Source organism: Octopus sinensis, linkage group LG22 (assembly GCF_006345805.1).
Source record: "Octopus sinensis linkage group LG22, ASM634580v1, whole genome shotgun sequence".
In the NCBI taxonomy this organism is placed as follows: Eukaryota; Metazoa; Mollusca; class Cephalopoda; order Octopoda; family Octopodidae; genus Octopus; species Octopus sinensis.
The window spans coordinates 11,259,176-11,269,481 of NC_043018.1; the positions used below are offsets into that span (position 1 = coordinate 11,259,176).

A 10,306-nucleotide genomic window follows, 5' to 3' on the forward strand; every position below is an offset into this window, starting at 1 on the left:
GAATGTACTAAAGAGATTTGCTCTGATATTCTCATTTAAATATGAATAGGTAAATATGGGCGGGTTTGGGCGGTTTGGTCACATTAACCAAAATTTTTTTCAGGCGGCTTTGGGCAGTTTGGTAACGAAAGGGTTAAGGATGATGGCCACTTCCGTTGATTTCAACATATGAGTTTTTGAAGGGAAAAATTTAATAAGATAAAGATTACCACCTGAATAATAATAATAATAACCACAGATTTGCTTGTCAGTTGTTTGACCATAACCAGTTGAGCATGTACCTTAGTGGCTGACGATATGTGCATCTCTGATCACAAGCAGAAGTAGTGGGGGAAGCATCATAGCCATGTGTTGAAAGGAATTCTTTGGGGTTTGGATAATTCACCTTTGGAAACATGGGTAGTTTGTTCAACATCCTTAAACAGTCCTTATTCAGGGACCTTTTGAGCAGGATGGGCTACTTGACCAGAAGAAAATTCTAACTGGGCCCCACCTGCAAGGCCATGCGCTGTTTATCTTGATGTGAGATCACCATGTCTCACACACATGGTTGTCATGCATGTGCCTGGTGTACCCTTATCAGACAGATAGTCACGATGGGTATACTGTGTTTTGTATATTTTACCCCAGTGTCATTTTGATGGCATGCACTGCTCTCTCACTCAATAATAATAATAATAATCCTTATAGGTACAAGGTCTGAAATTTGGTGGAGAGGGGGATAGTTGATTACATCAACTCCAGTACTCAACTGGTACTTATTTTATCAACCCTGAGAGGATGAAAAGCAAAGTCGATCCTGACAGAATTTTAATACAGAACATATAGACATGAAATACCACTAAGCATTTTGCCTGGCATGCTAACAATTTTGCAGGCTTAATAATGATAATAATAATAATAATAATAATGATTTCAAATTATGGCACAAGACCAGCAAGTTCGAGGTGGGGGAGTAAGTTGATTATATCGACCTTAGTATCCAACTGGTACTTATTTTATTGACCCCGAAAGGATGAAAGGCTAAGTTGATGTCATTGACTTGCAAGTGGGTCATCGTCTGTTTTAGACAGGCAGCTTCTCTTTTCTGTACAGAGAATATAACGTTTATATTTTACCAACAAACTCTATTTTATATTAATAAGAATTTCTATTTTTATTTTCTTTCATTTTTAAATATTTGTATCAATTAAGCTCCATGATCTTTAGGTATTTTAATGCGTGGTTTCCTCAAAAAACAAAAATTAAAAGAAAAAAAATAACCTAAACAAATAAAATAAATAAGTAAATAAATAAATAAAAAAAGGCATTTGGATATATTCCTAATACTGAAGCAATATCTATTTCACTGTTTGTATATTTAGAGCTGATATATAACCATGAATTCGTATATTTAGCCTTTGATTTTATTTCCCTTCTATTATTATTATTATTATTATTATTATTATTATTATCATTATTATTATTATTATTATTATCATTATTATTATTATTATCATTATTATTATTATTATTATTATTATTATCATTATTATTATTATTATTATTATTATTATTATTTGTAATGAATTATGCAATGCTCTGTGTCTTTGTTACACTCCATGCAGGCTTGCCAGTTCATTAACCACCTTGAACTAGTGAAGTGTTGCTATTGTTAAACATCTTACTCTCCACTCAAAGAGAACTGTGTCTAGTGTTATGAATTATGAACTTGTGGTTTGTTTATGGCAGATTTCTCCTCCCACCAACCCCATTGCTTTATGCATGCTGTACAGTGTTCTGAGTTCTGCTGTTATGGCTGCTTAAAAAGAGGGGAAAAAATGTATCATTTTATACTGATATGCATGTGAAAGACATTGCTTGGACTTTTGAAGGAGTTCTTTGGCTAGTTTTGATTCCCAGTCAAAGCCGGTGTCTTTAGAGGGAGCATAAATGTTGCAGATATCATTTAGATTTCCTAAAGGATTTTTACCGTTGTATTTAAGGAAGATATCGATAAGCCATTCCCAGTGAGAGGACCTGCAGGCAATTGCTCAAGACATAACAAAATCACACCGCCTCCTCCTCATCATCATCATCATTGTTTTAACATCTATGATGTGGATGAATGTAGACAGCTCCATAAAAAAGTGCTGATCACTCAAAGTGGATGGCATTCATGATAGAGGGAGACTCAGGAAGACATGGCATGAAGTACTGGAAGATGACCTCAGGACACTGAACCTTACAGCAGAGGTGAGAAAGGACTGAAATATTTGGCACCTTGCCATACTCAAGAATACCCATCCTCCACAGCATCAGTATTAATGCTGTTTCCCCTGCTGAAGAGGATTGGCCTGCAAGGGCCCTGTGCTAGTGCCACGTAAAAAGCACCCATGCCAGTGTCACGTAAAAGCATCCATGCCATTACCACATACAAGGCACCCAGCACAAAGTGGTTGGTATTAAGAAGGGCATCTAGCCATAGAAACCAAGCCAAATCAGACTGGAGCCTGGTGCAGCTCTCTAGCAGGCCAGCTTCTGTCAAACCATCCAGCCCATGGAAAGCAGATGTTAAAGGATGATGGTGATAATGATGATTATTATGTGAGAGAACAGTGCATGCCATCAAAGTAACACTGGGATAAAATATACGAAGCCCAGCATACCCATCATGACCACCCGTCTGATAAGGGTACACCAGGCACATGCATCACAACCATATGTGCACAACATGGTGATCTCATTTCAAGATAGACAGCACATGACCTTGCAGCAGTATTATTATTATTATTATTATTATTGAGAGAGCAGTGTATGCCATCAAAGTGACACTGGGGTAAAATATATGAAGCTCAGTATACCCATCATGACTACTCGTCTGATAAGGGTACATCAGGCATGTGTATCACAACCATATGTGCACGATAAAACAATTTACATGATAACACTTCCAATCAGTTAAGATCAAATTATTATTATTATTATTATTATTTATTGTCTTTGCACAGCTCCTAATGCTGGAGATGTACTATGGTGCCAGCTGTTCACTACCAGTGAACTAAGGTAACACTCTTTGTTTTTTGAGCACCATCCTGAGTGTTTGAGCGGTTCCAAGCAGTGCTGTTTTCTGCAAGTGCTCCACCCTTATTGTAGCCCCTATTTGTTGCATGTACTCCTCAAGATTTTTATTCATTGTTCCCAGGGCTCCAACAATTATTGGTACCACTGCCGCCTTTTTGATCGACCACAACTGCTTAACCTCCTAAGCTAACCTGTCATATCTATCGACTTTTCTTTCTTCCTTATCACATACCTCATTGTCAGCTGGGTGTGCTATATCTATGATCCAGTAACATTTGCTTTTTCTCAGTTAACACTATGTATGATTTCCTATTCTCTATCTCATGGTTGCACTGAATCATAAAATCCCATATGATCTTTACATTATTATTTTTGATTTTGCCTTTGGGTTTATATTTATATAGTTTTTGCTCTGTCAAGTTCAGACTTGTTGCAAAGCGTCCAATGGACAATTCTTGCTATATTGTCATGACATTTCTTATATTCTTTCTGGGCTAGTGGTGTACATTGACTGGTAAAATGCCATATGCTTTCACCATTTTGTCCACAAATTCTGCACTTACCACTTTTTCTAATGTGTTTATTCTGTATTTAGTGTAATTGGTTCTTAATGCTTGCTCTTTGGCAGCACAAATTAGAGCCTCCATTGCCAGTTTCAAATCACTTTTAGTCATCCACAGCCATCTTTTTTCTCTGTCTGTCTTATCTTCAACATCCCTATGAAATTGTTCATGCATTCTTCTCTTTATCCACCTATTTTCATTTTCATCCATTCTCAAGTGCTTGTACAGTGCTTTATCTTTGCAATGGTGATGACAAATTGTCAGGTTGGACCACTGATGTAAACCTGGGGTGGATGGGTGAATCTTTCTTGGTAACTTTACATTTGAACTAAAGATTTAGCCATACTAATTGTGCTTATAAGACCAAAATACAAAAATAAAATAAATAAATGATTAGAATTTTTAATTAAAGCTTTTGGCTTAATTAGGTTTGACTGTTTTCATTGGTAGTTTATTAGATTTCAAATTCCATGTGACATCTGTAAAGGTTTTTGGTACAATACCACAACTTACTCAACAACTTAGTTATTCCGAACTTTTTTATTGATTTTCTTGTTTTATGTTTTTTTTTGTCTTGTAACTATGTAAAAAATTGATAAGGTTACAAATCATATCCAACCACACAGCCAGTTACAGAAGATATGGAATGTAGTTTCATCGGAGGTATTGATTTTTCGGTTAGGGAATGTGAGCAAGTTGAAAATAATTAAGGGTATGAGGAGAGCAGGCTGCATATCCTGTCCTTTGTGAGTTGGCAAAAGAAACCAAAATTATAAAAGAACAATTGCAAAAAAATAAGACCAAAAGGAAACTGCTTTTTGATTTCATTTGAAGGATAACCTTGTAGTTTCTTACCAATTATTTCATTGTTTATACCATAGCAAAATATAGAAATATTAAAGTTATTACCCTTTAGCTGACTCTTTGATTCTTGTGTTTGAGTAAATAAAATTGTGTGGACTGTTTTTATGTCTGTTTTGAACTGGGTTAAATCTTGAAATCTCTTGCAGTGTGAGGCTTAGTGGGGGGGGGGTCTGAGAAATAGTAAATGCATATTAAGTTCATATAATTAATCAAATGGATTCTGGGGGTACTACCTGAATATTCTTCATAAGTCCTGAGAGAGGCCACCTAACTGATGGGTATAAAATCATTCACAAGCAGTTTCTGTCCCACAGATGTGCTGTGTGTCCTCTCTTTGCCTTTTCTACTACTACTACAATGCTTTCTGCTCTCCAGAGCTTGCCAATTTTGTGTCACTTCCATTGAGGCATTCTTGCTTTACTCATCCTGCCAAAGTTATCTTTGCTTTCCATTCTTTTGGGATCAATAAAATAAAGTACCAGTGAAATACTTAGTCCTTTCTCTAGTAACATTGTGTCATTTTCGATGGTTGTGCAGTGCACACCTTGCACACTTGGAATATATGTCCCTGGAGAAAACCCTAAACGAAACAGTGTCATGTGGCAAATTGACACCCCCAACATCCTTTTTCTGCTAGCCACTGTAGGGATTGTTGCTCACACTGGTCTTATTCCGTTCTTGTTGGTAAGAAACAGTTGCAGCTTATCAAGAGGGCTGCTAGCAATGCTTAAAAGAAATCTGTTGTAACTAAGGCACCTCTGATGACTGGTGAGTGATGGCTGAATAACCATGATTAAAAGCAGGAGTGAGTCCCTGGAGAAAAGGGTTTAGCCCACAGCCTTCATAGGGCCTATCAAAATGGATGAGGTTAATGGTTTTCTTAAACACCTATTTAGTTGATAACTTCTTGGGAAACATGTGCAAGTAGGGTGGGCATTTCCAGCAGAATGATGTACTGGAGAGGAAGGCAGGCTTGGGGGAGTAGTGAGTATGGAGCGTCATGGTGGGATGGGAGGGCAAAGAGTAAAGGTAATAAAAAAGGGATCTAATGAAGTTGATTTGTTTTACTCTGCTCCTTTCTTACACTTTCCTTTTCTGTTTAATTAACAAACTAATTAATCATTTCTCCTATCATTACATACAGCAATGAGCTGGTGTTTTTATATTTTTTTAAATTATATTAAAGTGTACTGGTCCATTGGATAGCACAGTTGCACAAATCAATAAAGGTACCAAACTATCAATTCAGTGATTAATATACTAATGAATTCTTGAAAATTTTTTTAATTAACATAATTGTAATTTCTTTAAGTTGACATTTAACTCCTTTATAATCATATTTCTATTGAAAAACACTATCTTTGTTTTAGAATTTAAATTGACATGAAATTTTGATCGAAGGTTTTAATTTACATTACTTTAAGATCTTTAACCTTAAGCATTTAATCCAGCCATATCTACCTGTTTTATGTTAAAACTGACCAGATCCAACCTCTCACACCTACCCTACAATGTCATTCTAAAAATATACAAACACACCATTGAAATTTTGAAGCTACAAAATAATGCATGATTAATTCAAAACAAAATGTGAATAAATAAACAATATATTTGACAAAGAAATTTGAATTCTAAAAGGTTAAAGTTTGAATCATAGAACTAGAAGCACTCTTGCATAGGTTGGTGTTAAAATGGTTAAAGAAAATAAACTTATTTTATAAAAAAACATGTTCAGGTTATAGTGTGCTGTCCATGCTAGTTCTATTTCATAGTACTGAAATTAGGTGTTGTCATTGTTACTATGTTGTTCTAGTTATCTTTGATAAAGTATGTCAGTTATTGTCGTTTGGACCAATTTCAACCCTAGTTAAGCCGGCCTGTAAATCCAAACCATTTCAACCAAGACCAAGCCATTTTTTGCCCAACAGTTTTGTATATTGCTGCCAGCATTATATATAGTTGTAGGTAGGTGCTATATGGAAGTGCATTGGTAGTGGTTAGAGTGTTCAGCTCATGATCATAAGGTCGTGAATTCAATTCATGACAGTATGTTGTGTCCTCGAGCAGGACACTTTATTTCCTGTGGCTCCAGTCCACTCAACTGGCAAAATTGAGTTGTGCCTGTATTTCAAAGGGCCAACCTTGTCACAATTGGGGTGTCACACTGAATTTCCCTAAATACTATAAGGGTACTCATGTCTGTGGATTGCTCAGCCACTTGCATGTTAATTTCACGAGCAGGCTGTTTTGTTGATCTGATTAACTGGAATCCTCGTCATCATAACGAATGGAGTGCCAGTCTTTTATTGGCAGATACCGTTGGCATATAGTACCACATAATAAGAAGTACAAACCTCTGTAGACTGCTGTGGTAGTGATGTAAAATTAATAAGAGTTTCGTTAGCATGCTCTGTTGGTGTTGGCCTTTTTAAAGTTTGGAAGAATAGCTTTTTGAGTATTAGGCTTGTCTGAACCAACAGGCTCTAGGTTTATGTGAAGTCTTCAATGGTACCCTTAAAACTCAAGGTTTATGAAACCTTTCCCTTGCCATGGACACACACACCCTTGTATAAAAAATAAAAATAGTGGAATGCTTTTGATTATATGGCTGCAGGTCCAGGGTTGATCTGGGATTATTTAACAATAACAATTTCTAAGTAGTAATATATAAACTACCATTTTGAAATATTGAATTCCATAAATAGTGTTTTGATTTGAATTATAATGTCCTGTGCATGTTTTAGTTTCTGTTTTATGAAGACAGAATGTTGTCTTGTTAGAAAACTGACACCCAAAGACTTAATCATCACATCTTTTGTATGAGTCTTTATAGTTATTATGAATTCCATAAATGACATCACCATTTAATTTTTTCTTTCTGTCTCTTACCAGTAAAATTCTTAACTGACAGTCATTTTTTTCTTTCACATTTACCATTTCTTTTTTCCCCATTAGGCCTTGAAGAGATGGGTTATGAAGTTGTCAGATTTCAGGGGGATGTTGATGAAGAATTGATTTGTGCTATTTGCAGTGGAGTCCTTGAGGATCCACTCCAGGTAAGTTAATTAACCAAAAATATTCAGTTTGTCCCTCATTCCACTGAATGGCTCATCCATTCTCATTACACTTTTGTTGTTTCAGAATATTTTCTTTTATTGAACGTTGTTTTTTTTTTATCATGTTCCCATATTTATATCACTCATCATCATAATTTAAAATCCACTTTTCCATGCTGGCATGGGTTGGACAGAGTTTGTTGCCAGAGATTTTCTATGTCCAGATGTCCTTTCTGTTGCCAACCCTAACGTATTTCTAAGTTAATGCTTCCCTATACCAAGGTATGTTCCTCAAGAAAGACTGGAAACGAACAGCCTCACCTGTATGACAATGATGATCGTTTACAACCATCACGTGATGTCTAGACAAAAGCACACACACACATACTCACCACTTCTTTATGTTTCCGTCTACCAAATCTATTTATAAGAGTTTCATCAGCCTGGGCCTAAGGTGCGCATGGTTAGGAAGCAACATTTTAAACTACACACCAATACCTACACTTTCATCATCTCTCTACACACATAACACTTTTTGTACATGTCATGGTGAAAACATGGCTCAGTGGTTAGAGTGTTGAGTTCACAATGATGAGGTAGTGAATTCAATTCTCGGACGGGGTTGTGTACTGCGTTCTTGAGCAAGATACTTTATTTCACATTGCTCCAGTTCACTCATCTCTAGAAATGAGTTGCAGCATCACTGATGCCAAGCTGTGTCAGCCTTTGCCTTTCCTTTGGATAACATCAGTGGCATGCAGAGTGGAGGCTGGTATGCATGGTTGACTGTGTTGGTCTTCCATAAACAACTTTGCTTGGACCTAAAGCTTTTGACTCGGTAAACCACCGCCTATTACTTGTCAAGCTTCAAGCATATAGTTTCCATCCGGATATTGTACGATGGGTTGGTGCCTTCCTCTCAGATCTGTCCTTCCAAGTCCAAGTTAATGGTTCGCGGTCCGACGTCTCCAGCGCGAGCAGTGGCGTGCCTCAAGGTTCAGTGCTTGGGCCCTTGTTGTTCTTAGTCTTCATAAATGACTTGCCCGACGACCTCACGCAACACACCCTTCTATTTGCCGACGATATCAAACTGGTCGCTCCTCGCGGTAATATAGAGGATCTTCGTCGATGCCTCCACCAAATTTGGAAGTGGTCTAATGATTGGGACCTGTGTCTGAACGTGTCAAAGTGCTGTCATCTGCCTGTCGGCTCTACTCCTGCAACTCAACTTGATTTTGAGCCGGGTCGTCTGCTGCTGGAGAGGACCGATCAGGTAAAGGACCTAGGTATCTTGGTGGATTCCTCCTTTTCGCCTTCGGCCCAGTGCGTCCATGCTGCCAACAAAGCACGCGGAATTCTGTTCTTGATTCGACGGTCATTCGGAATGCTCACGGCAGCCATATTCCTACCACTCTATGTCACGCTGGTGAGACCCATATTGGAGTATGGGATTCAAGCCTCTTCTCCTTATCTCCTCAAAGACATACAGCATCTCGAAAGAGTCCAGAAGCTGGCTACCCGCATGGTTCATGGTCTCAAAAATTTGTCCTACGAAGAAAGGCTGAGGACGCTCGACCTTTATTCTCTTGAAAAACGCCGCCGCCGTGGTGATCTCATTCTCGCCCACAACATCATAAGCGGAAAGTGTAACCTCTCGAAAGAGCTGTTCTTCACTCCTGCACCAGAGCGTCGGCTGCGGGGTCATTCCGAAAAGCTCTACCTGCGACGATTTCATCTCAATCAAAGGAGAGGAGCTTTCTCCGTCCGGGTTGCGGATCCGTGGAACAAGCTGCCAGACGAGATGGCGAAGATGCCGACGACCGCTTTGTTCAAAGCCTCCCTGGACCTCAAGTGGCCTGAACTCTTTACATGAACACCACCCTGTACTTAACTCCATGTCCCCCTACATGGCCTTGCTATTTGCTTTTGAGCCAAATTAACTAACTAACTAATTAACATGTTAACATTTACCCTTTTTACTCATCATTATATATACTGCATTATTAGTCTGTATACACTTTACTTAGCCTTTTAAAACATTTAAAAAAATTATTGTTAGCTCAACGTTTTTAATGAGAAAATGTTGAGTTTGACGAAATTTGTTTCTATTTAGAGTAGAAAGACTAAAACTAATTTTGATTGTCTTCTGATTAGGCTCAAAGCTAATTTTTGTAAAGAGTTGAAATTGTTATCTGGAAACGCTGTATGTATATAAAGCAAGTGTTTAAGGGAAAGAGCAAAGCTGACTGTCCTAGGCAGTAAACTAAAACAAAGCCAAAATTACGTTTGTGAAATTTAAATTGGAACTCGGAGAGTGGCAGCTAAATCCAGTCAAAACATTTAGTCCAACAGTCTTTTGAATGACCTTGAAAAAAAAATGCTTATTTCTTATCTAAGACACAGCAAATTTGTGACGCCAAGAGAAACATTGTTGATCCTTAATTTATCAACGCTCTAGAAGAAGAAGAAGAATTAAGTTAGCCTTGCTGTGATTTAAGTTTTGAAAGATGGACGAAATCGAACACAGTAAATATATTGAATGTGGCCAAGCTCTGTCTCTGTATATCTATGATGAAAGTGGATAAATATATATGTAAATAGAAACCAAATATGCCTGCAAAAAGTTAGAACTGGCGATAGTGTGTGCAAGGTTCAGGGGAGGTAATTCAAGTTGACTCTAGTGAAGCTTTCTTGGCCTGCGCTACAGCCTCAACTTTATTAAAGTCATCTTTCTCCCGTTATATATATGTGTGTGTGTAT

General features: G+C 37.5%; 1 long non-coding RNA gene across 1 annotated transcript in view; it reads left to right on the forward strand.

Annotated features, from left to right (window-relative positions):
- The window catches only part of LOC115223267, a 61,495-nt gene extending 53,913 nt beyond the window's left edge, over window positions 1-7,582 (forward strand). The window contains exon 3 of the long non-coding RNA XR_003882789.2: window positions 7,446-7,582. This is a non-coding gene — a long non-coding RNA (uncharacterized LOC115223267). The remainder of the gene's footprint in view (window positions 1-7,445) is intronic.
- The last annotated feature ends 2,724 nt before the right edge of the window (window positions 7,583-10,306 follow it).